Source organism: Rhinoraja longicauda, chromosome 16 (assembly GCF_053455715.1).
Source record: "Rhinoraja longicauda isolate Sanriku21f chromosome 16, sRhiLon1.1, whole genome shotgun sequence".
NCBI lineage: Eukaryota > Metazoa > Chordata > Chondrichthyes > Rajiformes > Arhynchobatidae > Rhinoraja > Rhinoraja longicauda.
The window spans coordinates 43,362,865-43,383,888 of NC_135968.1; the positions used below are offsets into that span (position 1 = coordinate 43,362,865).

At 45.1% G+C, this 21,024-nt stretch overlaps 1 protein-coding gene across 1 annotated transcript in view; it reads right to left on the minus strand.

Moving 5' to 3' along the window:
- Positions 1-21,024, minus strand: part of dntt (deoxynucleotidyltransferase, terminal) — a 349,907-nt gene that overhangs the window by 286,376 nt on the left and 42,507 nt on the right. The gene's annotated exons all lie outside the window — the stretch shown is intronic.

Consider the following 21,024-nt stretch of genomic DNA (forward strand, 5'->3'; position numbering starts at 1 on the left):
CGAGACGTGTGTTCAGCTCTGGCTGAACAATTTCTAATCTTGTGATGTGGACTCGATAAGAAGATCCACTCCTTACACTCTGGGGGCAATTGACAGCGACCGATTAAATCTACAAACCCGCACCTTTCTGGGATGTGGGAGGAAACCGGAGGAAACCGGAGAACCTGGCGGATACCTGGGAGAACGTGCAAACTCCACACAGACAGCATCCCGAGGTCGGGATCGAACCTGGGTCCCTGGCGCTGTGAGGCAGCAACTCTACCGCTGCACCACTGTGCCACCCGAAGATCTATCAGTGCAGTTATGTGTGGGGGCAACTGGTAGGCAGAAAGTTTGCAAGTAGCAAAAACAAATCACCTCAGTACTTATTTGCAGATTTCAAACTTGAAGCAACCGTGGATAGCACCGAAAGTGTATTGAATTCCAATAACACTTGAAATAGTCCCTGTGAGAGGGTATTTGAGGGAGAAAAATCTGTCCTTAATGCTGCTCACATTTGTTCAGCTAAATATGTTAAAATGACGGTACATCCAATTAAAAGATGTCAAATCAGTTTAACACATTGGTACCTGCCACATTTCATGTCTGATAAGAATCAATCGCCGTCATTTCACAACCCTAAAGGCAGTCGAAAATGTGGGCAGTGCCATGTTCTATTTTGCCCCATTACCTTTGTAAATATTGCATCAGTAAATAAATGTGGATTGAAGAGTGCTAGAGACCCAACCCAACCACTTGAGCACACAAAACATTACACACCAAAAAATCCCTTTTCAATGAACATATTAGAGCACATTTTTTGAGACGGGCTACAATTCATTAGGAAAGAGAAATTTGACGTCAGAATTTGGAATTAGGAGTAGAACATGTCCTCAATGGTTCTCAATTAGGCTGCCAGAGTTCTCAATGAAAGTGATACTAAATAAATATAAAATAGGAGGGTACTGAATTCTGATGCTCATTGGTAATTATCTATATACTAAAACTCTCGTTTGTTTGTTTGTTTGTTCCTGAACTACAGCCAAAACGGTACATGATAGCGTGAGAATTTTAGGCCCACCTTACTCACCGTCGTCCCGTTGGTGCTAATGAAAGAAGTTTCATTGAAATCAGTTATATTTTTAAAGTTATTCACATTTTAAAGTTTAAATCTATCTCCTAGGGGGGGGGGGTGCAGGGAGGGAGGGGGAAGAGTGGTGTTGAGGGGGATGGAGTGGGGGGGGGGGGAGGGGAGGGGGGAGAGGGGAGGGGGGGAGGAGAGGATGCTGCACCAATGCAGGAGAGGTTTGGGCCCAACGGGTCCACTTGGTCTAGTATCAAATAAAATAAATTATCATTGAACAGCAAGCATGAATTTCACCAATAAAATAAATGCAAATTTGTAAATAAATTTGCACACCTTCACCAACTGTTAATGTATTTCTAGACAAAATATGCTTATATTAGGATTTATAATATGCTTATATTAGGATTTGTTTATTTATGAATCAGCCAGGAACATTTTCATCACTTTTGGCTTGCTTGATTTGAGAACTCTGATTTGAGAATACTTTGTTGTCTGCTGTGTATTTCATTTCTTCCATTATGTTTAAACTATGGGACTGGGATTTGTGGCACCAGATGGCTTGTGCAGTGAGGCAGACTGGATTTGATGGCAGTTGTCTATATTTTTGGCGTGAAGGCAGTCAGCCACTTGCATGAAGATGTCAACTTATTCATTTTAGAGCATGCTGATTTCTGAAAAAAAAAATGTTGGCATCTACTCTACAAAAATTCAGAACGCACATTTGATTTTTCAAACAGCAGAAGGCCACAGGAAAGAAATTCCACAATAGATATGAAATCAATTAAAAACTGCAAAAAATAAAATGTTATTGTCAATTTGGTCAGCGCATTCAGTCCTTTGCGGAATGTGACATGTTTTTCAAGGGACATTCCTGCAAGGCAAGGGTGTGATCTTTCCCCATGGCTGGAATGAGAGTTTTTTTCTTCTTTATCCCTGCCTCAGCTGGTAGCACAGAGGAATCAACAGTTATGGCATGAACGGGCCTCCCCACCTGCTTGTGTTGCTGCTTAACTGCACCATTACTAGAGGGAGGTTAAATGAACACCAAGCCATAAATCTTCCTGCACTGTTCAACTGTGCGAGCAATTTGTTAATCTTGGTCTACCACCGACGTTAGACCCACTGGTCTGTAGTTCCCAGGCTTTTCCTTACAGCCCTTCTTTAATAGAGGCACAACGTTAGCCATGCTCCAGTCTCCCAGCTCCTCACCCGTGTCTAATGATGATTCATAAATCTCAGCCAGAGCACCCACAGTTTCTCCCCTATCTTCCCACGGTGTCCTTGGATATTTCTGATCAGGCCCAAGAGATTTATGTTACTTACATAGAAACATAGAAAATAGGTGCAGGAGGAGGCCATTTGGCCCTTCGAGCCAGCACCGCCATTCGTTGTGATCATGGCTGATCATCCACAATCATATACCTTAGGATATTTGTCATTTCCTTGACTGAAATACGGATTGTCCCCAAGACATTTACAACTAACTGTCCCTGTATAGGAGCAAAGAGGTCCTTCTGCAGTTGTACAGGGCCCTAGTGAGACCGCACCTGGTGTACTGTGTGCAGTTTTGGTCTCCAAATTTGAGGAAGGATATTCTTGCTATTGAGGGCGTGCAGCATAGGTTTACTAGATTAATTCCCGGAATGGCGGGACTGTCATATGTTGAAAGACTGGAGCGACTAGGCTTGTATACACTGGAATTTAGAAGGATGAGAGGAGATCTTATCGAAACGTATAAGATTATTAAGGGGTTGGACATGTTAGAGGCAGGAAACATGTTCCCAATGTTGGGGGAGTCCAGAACAAGGGGCCACAGTTTAAGAATAAGGGGTAGGCCATTTAGAATTGAGATGAGGAAAAACTTTTTCAGTCAGAGAGTTGTGAATCTGTGGAATTCTTAGCCTCAGAAGGCAGTGGAGGCCAATTCTCTGAATGCATTCAAGAGAGAGCTAGATAGAGCTCTTAAGGATAGCGGAGTCAGGGGTTATGGGGAGAAGGCAGGAACGGGGTACTGATTGAAAATGATCAGCCATGATCACATTGAATGGTGGTGCTGGCTCGAAGGGCCGAATGGCCTCCTCCTGCACCTATTGTCTATTGTCTATTGTCTTCATGTATTTCTCAATTGTAAAAGCAGAGGAGAAATACTCATTGAGGAACTTCCACAAAGAGATGACCACTTTTGTTGTCTGAGGGGTGGTATTCTCTCTTCAGTTACACTCTTTCCTTTAATATTCACGCAATCTCTTTAGATTTCCCTTTAACAATATCTGCCAGCGCTATCTCACGCTCCTCTTTTGTCCTCCTGCTATCCTTCTTAAGCACGCAGTTCCCGAAACTCCTCCGGAGATATATCCTTGAACCCAGCTACCTATCCCTTTCCCATGCCTCCATGTTTTTTACTGACCAGCGCCTCGGTGTCTCTCGTCATCCAAACTTCCCTACTCGCACCTGCCTCGGTCCTCACTCTAACATGAATGTGCCTGCCCTGAACTCTGGTCATCACACCTTCAAAAGCATCGCACTTCCCGGGCATTCCTTTGCCTGGAAATAACCTACAGCAAACAACTTGAGCAAATTCCCGTCAAACACCATCAAAGTCTCAATTCAGAACTCGCAGGCCCACTGTGTCTTAATCCGTAACTATTTTAAAGCCAATAGAACAGTGGTCACTAGTCCCAAAAGAGTCACGCCCGTAGACACTTCAGTAACTTGCCCTTCCCAATTTAGTTTAGTTTTCTAGTTTAGAGATACAATAGACAATAGACAATAGACAATAGGTGCAGGAGTAGGCCATTCAGCCCTTCGAGCCAGCACCGCCATTCAATGCGATCATGGCTGATCACTCTCAATCAGTACCCCGTTCCTGCCTTCTCCCCATACCCCCTCACTCCGCTATCCTTAAGAGCTCTATCCAGCTCTCTCTTGAAAGCATCCAACGAACTGGCCTCCACTGCCTTCTGAGGCAGAGAATTCCACACCTTCACCACTCTCTGACTGAAAAAGTTCTTCCTCATCTCCGTTCTAAATGGCCCACCCCTTATTCTTAAACTGTGGCCCCTTGTTCTGGACTCCCCCAACATTGGGAACATGTTTCCTGCCTCTAATGTGTCCAATCCCCTAATTATCTTATATGTTTCAATAAGATCCCCCCTCATCCTTCTAAATTCCAGTGTATACAAGCCCAATCGCTCCAGCCTTTCAACATACGACAGTCCCGCCATTCCGGGAATTAACATAGTGAACCTACGCTGCACGCCCTCCATAGCAAGAATATCCTTCCTCAAATTTGGAGACCAAAACTGCACACAGTACTCCAGGTGCGGTCTCATCAGGGCCCGGTACAACTGTAGAAGGACCTCTTTGCTCCTATACTCAACTCCTCTTGTTACGAAGGCCAACATTCCATTGGCTTTCTTCACTGCCTGCTGTACCTGCATGCTTCCTTTCATTGACTGATGCACTAGGACACCCAGATCTCGTTGAACTCCCCCTCCTCCTAACTTGACACCATTCAGATAATAATCTGCCTTTCTATTCTTACTTCCAAAGTGAATAACCTCACACTTATCTACATTAAACTGCACCTGCCATGTATCCGCCCACTCACACAACCTGTCCAAGTCACCCTGCAGCCTTATTGCATCTTCCTCACAATTCACACTACCCCCCAGCTTAGTATCATCTGCAAATTTGCTAATGGTACTTTTAATCCCTTCGTCTAAGTCATTAATGTATATCGTAAATAGCTGGGGTCCCAGCACCGAACCTTGCGGTACCCCATACAGCGCGGAAACAGGCCCTTTTGGCCCACTGGGTCCGCGCCGACCAGCGATCCCCGCACATTAACACTGTCCTACACCCACTGGGGACAGTTTTTACATTTACCAAGCCAATTAACCTACATACACATTAACACTATCCTACACCCACTGGGGACAGTTTTTACATTTGCCAAGCCAATTGACCTACAAAACTGTACGTCTTTGGAGTGTGGGATGAAACTGAAGATCTCGGAGAAAACCCACGCAGGTCACGAGGAGAACGTACAAACTCCGTACAGACAGTACCCGTGGTCGGGATCGAACCCGGGTGCCCGGCGCTGCATTCGCTGTAAGGCAGCAACTCTACCGCTGCGCCACCGTGACTGCCCTATGTCTCGGTGGCTACAAGGGTGTATGTCACTGACCCTCCAGTGAAATGTTTCCCCTGGAGCTAATCTCATTTCCCTCTGCCACAAAGAAATATACCTTCCATAGACAAAACACTGAGTAAAATATATATAAAGACTCGGAAAACATATCTGTCTGCCATGCAGATAAAGAGTTAGATACGTTTAAGTGGACAGAACCCTGCCACGATATCAATATTTCAATATTTGAGAGCTATTCTGTGGTCTCCAGGACTAATGCAGAGACATCAATAATCGCAAATGATGAAAAACTACTGCTTTATTCCAATACGAAAACGAATCTCAAAATCAATGTACTTAAAGTTGTTGAATAATTCACTAGTTTTTAAACTGACGGTATCACAAAATGCTGGAGTAACTCAGCAGGTCAGGCAACATTTCAGGAGAGAAGGAATGGGTGACGTTTCGGGTCGAGACCCTTCCTCAATAGGCTAATGTATGTTCTGAGCACGTTTAAGTTAGGCTAGGCTAGGCTATGATGTTTGGTAGGTGAGGTGGCTATGATGTTGGGTAGGTTAGGTGGCTATGATGTTCAGTAGGTTAGGTGGCTATGATGTTCGGTAGGTTAGGTGGCTATGATGTTGGGTAGGTTAGGTGGCTATGATGTTGGGTAGGTTAGGTGGCTATGATGTTCGGTAGGTTAGGTGGCTATGATGTTGGGTAGGTTAGGTGGCTATGATGTTCAGTCTGAGGAAGGGTCTCGACCCGAAATGTCACCCATCCCTTCTCTCCTGAGATGCTGCCTGACCTGCTGAGTTACTCCAGCGTTTTGTGATACCTTCGATTTGTACCAGCATCTGCAGTTATTTTACTACAGTTTTTAAACTGAGGTCATTTCAATGGGAAAAGTGGAGACAACAATTGTTCTTGTGCCTTATATGGCAGTTCTCGCAGCTGGCTGATTTTAGGCCATAAGGTCATAAGTGATGGGAGTAGAATTAGGCCATTCGGTCCATCCAGTCTACTCCGCCATTCAATCATGGCTGATCTATCTCTCCATCCTGAACCCATTCTCCTGCCTTCTCTCCATAACCCCTGACACCTGGGCATGATGACAATCTGTCTGGAAATGGCTTACCATCATGGCGCGTTATGCCAATCCCAAAGCACAGAAGCGTAAGAGGCTGCATTGAATGGGGGACTCGGCTCCATCACTGGCTCACCCATCAAAAGCATCCACATGAGGCACTGAAACAAGAAGTTTCACTCTATGATCAAGGACCCCCCCTCCCTCATCCAGGTCATGTCTATTTCCCGCTGTTACCATAAGGCAGGAGGTTAAGAAGCCTAATGCCCCACCCCGCTAGGGACAGGAAAAGCTACTTTACTACAACCATAAGTTCTTGAACCGCCCTGCACTACCCTAATCCAACCACACCAACGCACCACTACAAGCCACAGTTTGCACTTTCAGAGGGCTTGGTTTTCTGGTTGTGTTTTTGCAGTAATGTCTTTTTTTTTTGCAAAGGATGTTTCTTTTTATTGACGTACGTCATTTATAATTAGTTGTGTGGATTGTCTGACAATAGACAATAGACAAAAAAACTAAAGGTGCAGGAGTAGGCCATTCGGCCCTTCGAGCCAGCACCGCCATTCACCGTGATCATGGCTGATCATCCACAATCAGTACCCTGTTCCTGCCTTCTCCCCATATCCATTGACTCCACTATCATTAAGAGCTCTATCGAACTCTCTCTTGAAAGCATCCAGTGAATTGGCCTCCACAGCCTTCTAAAATCTTCTGATTTTACAGCAGAGCTGCGCAAGCAATGATTCATAAATGACTACAGATGCTCCTCGACTTACGATATTTCGACTTTACGATGGTGCAAAAGCAATACACATTCAGTAGAAACCGTACTTCCAATTTTGAAGTGTGATCTTTTCCCGGGCTGGCGACATGCGGTACGATACTCCCTCGTGATGCCGGGCAACGGCAGCAAGACACAGCTCCCAGTCAGCCACGCCATCACGAGTGTAAACAGCCCATACTCTACAGTGTACTGCCTTCCCAGCGTTTTTTGGATTTTGCCGAACTGTAGGCTAATGTATGTGTTCTGAGCACGTTTAAGTTAGGCTAGGCTAGGCTAGGCTATGATGTCGGTGGGTTAGGTGGCTATGATGTTGGGTAGGTTAGGTGGCTACGATGTTGGGTAGGTTAGGTGGCTATGATGTTGGTAGGCTAGGTGGCTATGATGTTGGGTAGGTTAGGTGGCTATGATGTTGGGTAGGTTAGGTGGCTACGATGTTGGGTAGGTTAGGTGGCTATGATGTTGGGTAGGTTAGGGGGCTATGATGTTGGTAGGTTAGGTGGCTATGATGTTCGCTGGGTTAGGTGGCTATGATGTTGGTAGGTTAGGGGGCTATGATGTTGGTAGGTTAGGGGGCTATGATGTTGGTAGGTTAGGTGGCTATGATGTTCGCTGGGTTAGGTGGCTATGATGTTGGTAGGTTAGGGGGCTATGATGTTGGTAGGTTAGGTGGCTATGATGTTCGCTGGGTTAGGTGGCTATGATGTTGGACAGGTTAGGTGGCTATGATGTTGGACAGGTTAGGTGGCTATGATGTTGGTAGGTTAGGGGGCTATGATGTTCGCTGGGTTAGGTGGCTATGATGTTGGACAGGTTAGGTGGCTATGATGTTGGTAGGTTAGGTGGCTATGATGTTCGCTGGCTATGATGTTGGACAGGTTAGGTGGCTATGATGTTGGTAGGTTAGGTGTATTAAATGTATTTTCGACTGGCTATATTTTCAATTTACGATGGGTTTATCGGAAAGTAACCCCATCGTAAGCCAAGGAGCATCTGTATTAGTTTTCTAGTGCAGTTTTTTAAATGTTGCATGTTAGTGTCATGACTCACCACGATACATATTGCACCATTGCAACTCAAGTTGGATTCACTGCTTAAGTGACAGCAGGCCAGGGCTGCATCTCTGCGTTACATCTCTTTGTGGGCAGCAAACAGCAACAGCTAATTAATGGGGATGGCATGAAACAAGGATTTTACATGTCCACTGGAAGGTTTGGGGAAGAAGATGATAAGATAGTAAGAAAATAACTGCAGATGCTGGTACAAATCAAATGTATTAATTTCACAAAATGCTGGAGTAACTCAGTAGGTCAGGCAGCATCTCAGGAGAGAAGGAATGGGCGACGTTTCGGGTTGAGACCCTTCTTCAGACTGATGTCAGGGGGGCGGGACAAAGGAAGATAGTAAGATAGACACAAAATGCTGGAGTAACTCAGTGGGACAGGCAGCATCTCTGGATAGAAGGAGTGGGTGATGTTTCAGGTCGAGACCCTTCTTCAGACTGGTAAGATAAGACATTAAGGGCAGATGATAAGATAGTAAAGGCCCTCCCACCCTCCGCAATCAGTCTGAAAAAGGGCTCCAACCTGAAAGGTCACCCATCCATGTTCTCCAGAGATGCTGCCTGACCTGCTGTGGAAGTCAATGTCAGAAGATTAGCTCCATGGCCTGGTGCATAATTTAACAGTGATATAAGCTGCTCAAAGTTTCAGATGTTACAGGAGTTCAGAAGTTTGGTATATCATATCATATCATATATATACAGCCAGAAACAGGCCTTTTCGGCCCTCCAAGTCCGTGCCGCCCAGTGATCCCCGCACATTAACACTATCCTACACCCACTAGGGACAATTTTTACATTTACCCAGCCAATTAACCTACATACCTGTACGTCTTTGGAATGTGGGAGAAAACCGAAGATCTCGGAGAAAACCCACGCAGGTCACGGGGAGAACGTACAAACTCCTTACAGTGCAGCACCCGTAGTCAGGATCGAACCTGAGTCTCCGGCGCTGCATTCGCTGTAAAGCAGCAACTCTACCGCTGCGCTACCGTGCCGCCCATAGCACACCGGTAGAGTTGCTGCCCTGCAGCACCAGAGACCCGGGTTCGATCCTGACTGTGGGTGCGGTCTGTATGGAGTTTGTACGTTCTCCCCGTGACCTGCATGGGCTTTTTCCGAGATCTTCGGTTTCCTCCCACACTCCAAAGACGTACAGGTTTGTAGGTTAATTGGCTTGATAAATGTAAAAATTGTCCCTAGTGGGTGTAGGATAGTGTTAATGTGCAGGGATCGCTGGTCGGCGCGGACCCGGTGGGCTGAAGGGCCTGTTTCTGTGCTGTATCTCTAAACTAAACTAAACTACAGCGCCAGAGACCCACCGGGATCTGTTTGATCCTGACTACAGGTGCTTGTCTGTACGGAACCCCTCTGTAATTGTCCTCAGTGTGGGTAGGTTAGTGTTGGTGTGCTGGTCGGTATGGACTCGGTGGGCCGAAGGGCCTGTCTCCACGCTGTTTCTCAAAACTAAACTACAAAGAAACAGGAAAGGGAAAGAAAGGGAAGTGGCAGCTTCAGCAACCTTTTTGTTTCCATGTGGAACCTTTCCTTTCACAATCCCTGTCAGTGCCTGTCCAAGTCACCTGAACAGGAAAGAGAAAATATGTTTTAAAGTATGAATTTTCCATGACTTCAAGCCTGACGACACCAAAGCAAGACTGTCTTGAAGCCTTGCCGCATTTGGACGAGGGGATTGAAGGCTTTGTGGCCAAGTTTGCGAATGATACAAAAATAAGTGGAGGGGCAGGTATGTAGAGAAAGCAGGGACTCTGCAGAAGGACTTGGACAGGTTGGGAGAGTGGGCAGAGAAGTGGCAGATGGAATATAGTGTAGCAAAGTGTGGAGTCATGCATTTTGGTCGTAGGAATAAAGGAATGAGTAGGTTAACATATGGTAAGCGTTTGTTGGCACTGGGCCTGTACTCGCTGGAGTTTCGAAGAATGAGGGGGGATCTCATTGAAAAGTACAGAATAGTGAAAGGCTTGGATAGAGTGGATTTAGAAAGGATGTTTCCACTAGTGCGAGAGTCTTGCCATAGCCTCAGAATTAAAGGATGTTCTTTTTGGAAGATGAGGAGGAATTTCGAGGAAGTCAGAGGGTGGTGAATCTTTGGAATTCTTTGCCACAAAAGGCTGTGGAAGCCAAGTCAGTGGATATATTTAAGGCAGAGGTAGATAGATTCTTGATTAGTACAGGTGTCAGGGGTTATGGGGAGAAGGCAGGAGAATGGGGTTGAGAGGGAGAGACAGATCAGCCATGACTGAATGGCAGAGTAGACTTGATGGGCCGAATGGCCTAATTCTGCTCCAGTCACTTATGATCCTATGATCTTTTGTAGTCATACAGCATTCTTACTTTGAAATATGTTTTCTTTCTCATTTACTATCTTGAAATTGGTTGGAAAACAGCAGTGTAGGAGTTTCCTCGCCATAGACAGAGCAGCATTCAATGCAATGGAAAATGAGCATCAAATACTGATTTTCAATCAACATAAATACCCATTAATGACTCAAAAAGCCCCTTTGCTGCCGTTATTCTGTCAATGTGTAGGAAGGAACTGCAGATGCTGGTTTAAATCGAAGGTAGACACAATATGCTGGAGTAACTCAGAGAGTCAGGCAGCAGCTCTAGAGAGAAGGAATGGGTGACGTTCCGGGTCGAGACCCTTCTTCAGACTCAGAATCAGTCCCTGCAGAGATGCTGCCTGTCCCGCTGAGTTACTCCAGCACTTTGTATCTATCTTCTATTATTCTGTCAGTGATTATTTTGTGGTTCCCAACTGCAAAAATAGTGAATACAAAAACTAAGGATGTCAACTTATATATATCTATATATATAACTTATTATAAACATAACACAAAAAGTAAGGAAATTTGTGTTTGGTAGATTATTTCTTTGTTGTAACAATGCTTCGGCAATAAATCTTATACCGTTGGAAAGCCTGTTTCTTTCCCTTTTAAATGGTGCCACATTTGTAAGGAACATGCATTTGTGGGATGAGCAGCAGAGCTGAGTATGTGGGTTGCGCCCATGAAAAATTTGCCAAATCTTCTCTGCCAATGCCAAACAGCTTATTCTGCTGTTGCTATTGACTCTTGTTTTGAGCTTCTGGTACCCCCAGGTGCTGACAAGAATGGGATGCCATCCCACAACAGTGTGTGACCAGGCTGGTGACCAGCATGAGGAGGAGGTGCCAGGCTGTTGTGGCTGTGTATGGTTCTTCCACACGCTACTGTGGCTCCTGTTTATTAAATGAATAAATTGTTAAATTGCCAATATGTCTTGTTTCTTCAGACTTCAATCATCCAATCCACCAAACAACACCGAACAAGAGTCAATGGCAGAATAAGCTGTTTGGCATTGGCAGAGAAGATTTGGCAAATTTTTCCTGGGCGCAACCCACATACTCAGTTCTGCTGCTCATCCCACAAATGCATGTTCCTTACAAATGTGGCACCATTTAAAAGGGAAATAAACAGGCTTTCTAACGGTATAAGATTTATTGCCAAGAAGCATTGTTACAACAAAGAAATAATCTACCAAACACAAATTTCCTTACTTTTTGTGCTATGTTTATATATGGATGTCCAAATGTCAACTTATTTACATCGGCGAAACCAAACGCAGGCTCGGCAATCGCTTCGCTCAGCACCTGCGCTCGGTCCGCGTTAACCAATCTGATCTCCCGGTGGCTGAGCACTTCAACTCCCCCTCCTATTCCCAGTCTGACCTTTCTGTCATGGGCCTCCTCCAGTGCCATAGTGAGGCCCACCGGAAATTGGAGGAACAGCACCTCATATTTCGCCTGGGCAGCTTGCAGGGGCTGAAACGTCGCCCATTCCTTCTCCCCTGAGATGCTGCCTGACCTGCTGAGTTACTCCAGCATTTTGTGAATAAATACCTTCGATTTGTACCAGCATCTGCAGTTATTTTCTTACAAAAACTAAGGAACTGCATTCCTCTTTTATGCATCTACTAAAGAGATAAAACCATTTAATCATTGGCCATTCACCCTCATGCATTCCCTTAGTGCTTGTCTTTCATGTATTTACATCTGTCAAACTGCCTTTATGTTCTAGTAGAAACGAGGAACTGCAGACGCTGGTTTACATAACAGATACACACAAAGTGCCGGAGTAACTCAGCAGGTCAGGCAGCATCTCTGGAGAAAAAGTGGTGTTTCGGGTCTTAAGTCTGAAGAAGAGTCCCCGCCCTTTTTCTCCAGGGTGGCACAGCGGTAGAGTTACTGCCTTACAGTGCCTGGGACCCGGGTTCAATCCTGACTAAGGGTACATGTCTGTACGGAGTTTGTGCATTCTCCCCATGACCGGGACCTCCGGTTTCCTCCCACACTCTTAAGACGTACAGGTCTGTAGGCTAATTAGCTTGCTATAATTGTAAAGTGTGTGTAGGATCGTGTAAGTGTGCGGGTCAGGGGGATGTAGGGCTTGTTTCTGCGCTGTATCTCGAAACTAAACTGAACTAAAGATGGTGCCTGACCCGCTGAGTTACTCCAGCACTCCATCTTATCTTTATGTGTTGTTTTCCATTGGGTGGAACGGAGGAGATTCCGGACAGTAGTAAGGGGCCACCTCAAGCAATGCTGAGTTGAATAGCTCACTGTGTATGATCAGCGTTTGACCGCATTGGGTCTTGTCTCACAGGAGTTTAGAAGGATGAGGGGGGGCACTCATTCAAATTTACCGAAGAGTTAAAGGACTGGATAGAATGGATGTGGAGAAGATGTTTCCACTCGTGGGAGAGTCTAGGACCAGAGGACACAGCCCCAGAATTAAAGGACGTTCTTTCAGGAAGGAGATGAGGAGGAATTGCTTCAGTCAGAGGGCGGTGAATCTGTGGAATTCAATGCCACAGACAGCTGTGGAGGCCAAGTCATTGGGTATTTTTCAAACAGAGACTGATAGATTCTCGATTAGCATGGGTGTCAATGACTTTAGGGAGAAGGCAGGAGAATGGGGTTGAGAGGAAAAATAGATCAGCCTTGATTGAATGACAGAGTAGACTTGATGGGCCGAGTGGCCTAATTCTGCCCCTCTGACATATGAACATGATGGCAGCTCCTTGTTAAGGGTGAAAGCTGCCTGGGCTGGCTGCCTGATGTGCAACTGCGAGGCCACAAGCAGGGCATCAGTGGCAGAAGAATGGAAGCTATTATAGCAAGAGTCATAACAGACCGTCCACAGAAGCACTAACATTTCCCTGGGGTCTGCTAGAGGATGGTTAACTCAAGTAAATCCCTGTCAGTGTTTTAAAGCTCCTAGATCAGTCCTGTCCCGAGCTATCATGGTAGAATCCTACGCTTGAGCGATAGAAAGCTGACGTTAGTCCTCCATGACAATAGTCATCCATTTTTATCACTTCTGTCTGTGCTGCAAATTCTCTACAGACAGACACAGCAACATGGATAGGTCTGCATTGAACTGGTGATCATTTCCATACTGGAAAGGGTAGGCTCCAGTATGAATGAATGAATAAGTTTATTGGCCAAGTATGTGCATATACAAGGAATGTGCCTTGTTGCTCCGCTTACAAGTGACAATAAACATACAATTAACAGTTAAGAATAAAGCACGAACACATCAAAACAATAAGGATACACCATTACGGTCTAATCATGTTGGTGAAAATAAACCAGAGCAAAAACAAGACTACAGACTTTGGTTATTGAGTAGAGCTACTGCTCGTGGAAAAAAAGCTTTTTTATGTCTGGCTGTGGCTGCTTTGACAGTCCGCAGTCGCCTTCCAGAGGGAAGTGCTTCAAACAGTTTTTGGCCAGGGTGAGAGGGGTCAGAGATGATCTTGCCCGCTCGCTTCCTGGCCCTTGCAGTGTACAGTTGGTCAATGGGGGGAAGGTTGCAGCCAACACCCTTCTCAGCTGTGAAGAAGGAACTACAGATGCTGGTTTAAACCGAAAATAGACACAAAAAGCTGGAGTAAGTAAAGCGGGGCAGACAACATCTCTGGGGAGAAGGAACGGGTGATGTTTCAGGTCGAGACTGAAGAAGGGTCTCGACCCGAAACGTCACCCATTCCTTCTCTCCAGAGATGCCGTCTGTCCCGCTGAGTTACTCTGGCTTTTTGTGTCAATCTCCAGTGTGTAAGATGGATTCCTTGCAGCCATCTTATGCAGACTTGCAGACTGTCCAAGCTAAGCACATCGTCCTTCACTTCCATAAGGCTGCACTGAACTGCAGATGCTGGCTTACAAGAAAAGACAAAAAGTGACGGAGTAACTCAACGAGAACATGGATAGGTGATATTTCAGGTAGAGACCCTTCTTCAGACACAATGTAGGGGGAGGGAAGGAAAGCTGGAAGACGGGACAAAGCTTGGCAGGTGCCAGGCGTAGAATCGGCGAACGTTTCGCAGAACAATTGCATTGGGTTTGCTTAACCCCACCGAATCTCCCGGTCACTGAACATGTTAACTGTTCTTCCCATTCCCATTCTGACATTTCTGTCCTGGGCCTCCTCCTTTGCCAGAGTAAGGCCACACACAAACTTGAGGAACGGCACCTCAATTCATATTCCGCCTGGATGTCTTAGAAACCGACAAACATTGGATGTACATTGGATTCCCAAATGTTAAATAACTACAAAAACCTTCCCTTCTCCCTTCTCCCCCCTAACCCCCCCCCCCCATTCCCCAGGCAGACCCACACCTATTTCTCGCCTTCTCCTCCCATCCCCCCTTCATTCCTTCCTCCAGCTTCACAGTTTGCAACTCGTCAATCCTTTTGTCTCATACCTTCATCTCCGGTCTTTGTCCGCAACCTGCTTATCAAAAGCCCTTCTCATCTGTATCAACCTATTACCAGCCAGGCACTGTGCTGTTCTCCTCTCTTCCAGCTTTCATTTCTCCTTCACAATCAGTCTGAAGAAGGGCCCTGACCCAAAAATTCACCTACCCATGTTCTCCAGAGACGTTGACTGACCCGTTGAGTTACTCCAGCACTCTGACTTTTTTTTCTCCCCTTCATTTACAGACTGCCAAATATGCATTCCAGACAGAATTAATGTCTAATGATCGGCTCATGGCTGCAGAGAAGTCAAGAAATTACAAATGCTTAATGCTTTGTAGTAGGGAAAGAAAAATCACAGTAGTCATAGTGTGATACAGTGTGGAAACAGGCCCTTCGGCCCAACTCGCCCATACCGGCCAACAATGTCCCAGCTACACTAGTCCCACTTGCCTGCGCTTGGTCCATATCCCTCCAAACCTGTCCTATCCATGTACCTGTCTAACTGTCTCTTAAAGGATGGGGTACTCCCAGCTTCAACTACCTCCTCTGGCAGCTTGTTCCATACACCCACCACCCTTTGTGTGAAAAAGTTGCCCCTCGGAATCCTATTAAATCTTTTCCCCTTCACCTTGAACCTATGTCCTCTGGTCCTCGATTCCCCCACTCTAGGCAATAGACTCTGTGCATCTAACCGATCTATTCCTCTCATGATTGTGTACATTGCTATAAGTTCACCCTTCATCCTCCTGCGCTCCACAGAATAGAGACCCAGCCTACTCAACCTCTCCCTATAGCTCACACCCTCTAGTCCTGGCAACATCCTCGTAAATCTTGGCAACATGCTCGTAAATCCTCGTAAGTTGGCATTGCAGAGGAGATGGAATGGACACTAGCAGCACCAGAATATCAGGACTTCCACCTAGTTGTCATGGTCTCCCTACATTTAGCACCATTTTATGGGTTAATGAAGAGACTGGATTTCCCCACGAGTGAAGAATCATTAACCAGAGGTCATGGATTCAAAGTTATGGCAAGAGAACCAAAGAAGCTTCCTTCAATGTAGTGAGGAGTTGGCGCTACCTTATAGACCGTTCGATTCAGACTCAATATTAGCTTTCAAAGCATAATTAGATATATGTTTAACGGGGAGAAACACTGCATAGAAACAGAGGACTAGCATGAGAACTGATTGTGGTTCAGGACAATCAATGAGTTCTTGAAGGATTTAACGTCTCCTTTTGTGGGTACTATTTTATGACATGGTTATTTAATATTAGAAACATTGAAGTTCTTGTTCGGAAACATTTTGATGAATTTTAAATTGAATTTTGCTTGCATGGAATTGCAGGAGGTTCATTCAAGCATTCTTGCTGTAACAGATTTTGTCTCTAAATGCTTCCCATTTTACAGTACCACCGTCTAGTTGCGTTTATTGATAGCATATCATTCGTTTCACAGCATCCTTAATGATACTTTTAATACCTTTTATGAAATGTTACACCTATTCAAAGTAATATCAATGCCATAAACGAACAAAGGCAGTGGTGCACTTAACTATGAATGCATGGTACATCATTGTCTCTTGAAATGTAACATTTCATTGTGAAAGTATCTATTACTGGGACTTCTTCTAAGTGATGATCCTTTAACTACAAAGGGAAGACAAATCACAATCCTATAAAGCGAGTCTAATGAACATACAATTAGCTGACAAAGGAGTTACAAAGTAAAGCTTAATCTAGTTTATTGTCTCAAGAGAATAGGATAGATTTTGCGGTAAGCGGATAATCGATGGTGGTGGTCATTAGTTTCACTTGCATTTGCCCAGATGCCATTGACTTCAATTTCTCAGGGTGCCTTTGGCATGCCCAAGCCAAATGCTGCCTTGATATAAGGGGCTGTCATTCCCAACTCAGACCTGGGACTCAGCTCATCGGTCCAAATGAGAGTCAGTGGCAGGAGAAGGTATGCGAGAAGATCTGGAACCAAGTGGCCCTGAACAAAATCCAAGTTTTAACTTGCTCTCGGGCAGATTGTAATCATCCGAATCAGAATCAGAATCAGAATTAGAATCAGAATTAGAATTACCTTCATTGTCATCCAAAAAAAACAAGTCTTTTGGACGAGATTTCGTCACCCACAGTCCAACAGTAAGAGCAATAAAATAAGCAATTACACAACCACAAATCAACACAAAACAACAAAAAAAGAAAGAAACATCCATCACAGTGAGTCTCCTCCAGTCACCTCCTCACTGTGATGGAAGGCCAGAATATCTCTTCTCTTCCCCTGCCGTCTTCTCTCGTGGTCAGGCTGTTGAACTTGCCACGTTCCAGGCCGCGCCGGACGGTGAAGGTTCGCGGCGTGCCGACCCAAGCCCCGCGATCCGGGGCGGGCGAAGACGCTGCCGCTGCATGTCGGGGCGGTCGTGGCTCCCGACATTGAAGCCCCCGCCGAGCAGAGAAAAATCCCACGGCCTATTTCAGGCCGCGCCGGACGGTGAAAGGTCCATGGCGGGCCGACCCAAGCCCCGCGAGCTTCCGATGAAGGCGAGTCGCAGTCGCTCCCGCAGCCTCTGAAGGCAGCCAGCGCCGCAGATGGTAAGTCCGGTCCGCGGGCTCTGCGAACCAGAGCCCCAGGTGGTCCCAGGTGGAGGCCGCCAGCTCCAGGTGTTAGGCCGATGGTAGGCCGCAGCGGGAACAGAGACACCACCCAGAAAACAAAGGTCGCGTCTCTATTCGGAAGAGACAGTTTTACAATTTTACATTTCCACCTACACATAGTACACAACCACAAAAAAACACTACATCACACTACAATTAAGACAAAAAACAACAAAAAAACACAAAGACAAATGGACCGCAGGTAAGCCGCAGCTGCTAGGGCAGCGCCACCATTTTCGTCCATTGGGTGTAGAGAAGATTCACAAAGGTTTTCGCCTGGATTGGAAACTTTAAGTTATCAGCAGAGATTGATCAGGCTTGTCCTTTTATCCCTGGAGGGAAGGAGGCTGAGAGATGATATGGTAGAGGTATATCAGAATTATGAGAGGCATCGTCCACCATCAAGAGTGTTCAGTTGTCATATGCATCAGGAACTGAACAATTAAATTCTTACTAGATGCACTTTAACAGGTGCATTAATGCAAAAGCGCAACAAATAAAAATACAATAAACAGTAATACAATAGATTATCAGTCATACTAGGTAACCAAACCATAATAATGTAGGCCAAAGTATGTCATGCAATTTACAGCAATCCATGGTGGTTCATTGATGATGATGAGAGGAGATCTTATCGAAACGTATAAGATTATTAAGGGGTTGAACACGTTAGAGGCAGGAAACATGTTCCCAATATTGGGGGAGTCCAGAACAAGGGGCCACAGTTTAAGAATAAGGGATAGGCCATTTAGAACTGAGATGAGGAAAAACCTTTTCAGTCAGAGAGTTGTGAATCTGTGGAATTCTCTACCTCAGAAGGCAGTGGAGGCCAATTCTCTGAATGCATTCAAGAGAGAGCTGGATAGAGCTCTTAAGGATAGCGGAGTCAGGGGGTATGGGGAGAAAGCAGGAACGGGGTACTGATTGAGAATGATCAGCCATGATCACATTGAATGGCGGTGCTGGCTCGAAGGGCTGAATGGCCTCCTCCTGCACCTATTTTCTATTGTCTATAGTCTAGAAAGGGTTGGGGTTATGGTTGCACAGAGTGGTTCTTGTGTTTGATGGGAAGAAGCTGTTCTTCAACATGGAGATAACAGTTCTTAAGCTCCTGTACCATCTTCCAGAGGCCGCAGTGAGTTGAGAGCATGGCCAGGTTGACGTGCGTCTTTGATGATATTTGCTGCCCTCTGAGACAGCCCTTCCTGTTGATCACTCTGATTGAAAGAAAATCCTTTCTTTGTCCCCCTCCCCACCGCCCCCGACATCAGTGTGAAGAAGGGTCTCGACCCGAAACGTCACCCATTCCTTCTCTCCTGAGATGCTGCTTGACCGGCTGAGTTACTCCAGCATTTTGTGATACCTTCGATTTGTACCAGGATCTGCAGTTATTTTCCCACTGATTGTGGGGAGGATACTTCCCGTAATGTACCGGGCAATGGCCACTTTCCGCTGCCTCCTATGTTCCTGAACCTGTCCGTGATTCAGTCAGTACGCTCTCTACCTAATACTTGTAGATGTTCGATAGAGTATTCAGCACCGCACTTAAACGTCTAAGGAACTAAGGGCATTGATGAGCTTTCTTTGTGATTGTATCAATGTACTGGGCCCAGGACAGATCTTCAGAGATGTGCACACCCAGGACCTTGAGGCTTTTTACTCTCTCCATCGCTGTCCCATCGATGAAGAAAGGTTCATGGCCCCTTTGCCTGTGTCCGTTTCCCATGATATTGGTATACAACACTTGAAGGCATTGGCGTGAGGTAAGGGGGGGGGGGGGGGGGAGGGAGGTTTAAAGGGATCTGAGGGGTAAATCTTTTGCAAGTAGAGTAGTGGTTATCTAAAATCACTTGCCAGAGGAGTTGGTGGGGACAGAGCAGTAATAATTTTTATGAGACAGGTACTTGAATAAGCAGGGCATGGAATTAATGCAGGCAGGTGAGATTAATGTTAACAAAAGACACAAATGCTGGAGTAACTCAACAGGTCATGCAGCATCTCTGGAGAACATGGATAGGCGATGTTTCTGGTCGGGACCCTTCTTCAGACTGTCGAAGGGTCCTGAACTAAAATTTCGACTATCCATGTTCTCCAGAAACGCTGAGTTACTCGAGTATTTTGTGTCTTTTTTTTATAAAGCAGCAAGCTATTAGTTGATGTAGTTAATTAGAGATATTGATATTTTGTTGTTGTCTTAGCTAATATAAAATTAATGCTCATTTTCAGTGGAAAGCAGTAAGATGGATGTTTGTGGCAGAAATGTTATCCTTGGGAATGGAATGTGTTGGTCCCTTTATGAATGATAAGGAGTGTACAGAAGAGTAGGGGGCTCTTGTTCTTAAATTACTCCCCCACTACTCTGTCTGACTGTGCGAGTGCTGTGTATTAAAACAGTAAAGCAAGGTCATGCAGCTGTGAGATTGCTCGTGTATAGAGATAAAGAAAGTTTCTTTCTTAGTAACAACTCCTTATATGGGTGCGTGTGAAAGTAGGGAAAGTTTTGAACCCACTCTGGGTAAATTGATGCGTTTCCCCAAAAGCATGCGACTTATATTAATGGTTTGGTTTCTGAGCATGTGACCTGTATGAATGATTTTGTTTTCTCTGTAACCATGGGAATTGTATTAGGTTTGTAATTGGTCCTTAATTTTATCTGTTTACGCCCCTTTTTCCTTTCTGCATAAAAAAAGTAAACATTCATGGATAAAGTTGTTCTTCCCCTCTCCTGAGTTGAGATCTTTTCAGACACTAGTATTGTGTCTGGAGATCGTCATGGGAAGAACCCCATGGTGGAATAAATCTGATGTTCCCACCCAGTATCCGTGTGATTATTCAGACTGAAGGTAAAGATCTTGCATTATCACTTGCGTCTGACAGTCAGCAAGACTCTATGACTATGACTGTGGCAAAATGTGGGCAAGTTCAATAATTACTTTCTACAACTAGAGATAGAGGAAAACATACGAGATATTCCAAGTGAACTAATTTTGAATCAGAGACAGAGAAATCAGCATTATTCTCAGCCTAGCCACAGTAACAGAAGCAAATGATTTTCATTCCAGGATTTTTAATAAATGAAGTGAGAAGCTAGGAATGTCCAAAGTATAAACAGCCAATTTCTCATGATTCAGGAGGTATTCCTTTAGTGCTGCCGGTTAAATATCAAAGATAGGCACAAAAAGCTAGAGTAACTCAACGGGTCAGACAGCAACTCTGGAGAAAAGGAGTAGCTGACGTTTCATGTCGAGACCCTTCTTCAGAGGAAGAAAGATTCTAGGGGGAGAAAGAGGCAACAAGGAAAGTCAAGGACAGTATAAAACTAAAAGAGAAGGCGTATAACATTGCAAAGATTAGTGGGAAGCCAGAGGATTGGGAAGCTTTTAAAGAACAACAGAGGGTAACTAAAAAGGCAATACAGGGAGAAAAGATGAAATACAAAGGTAAGTTAGCTAATAATATAAAAGAGGAT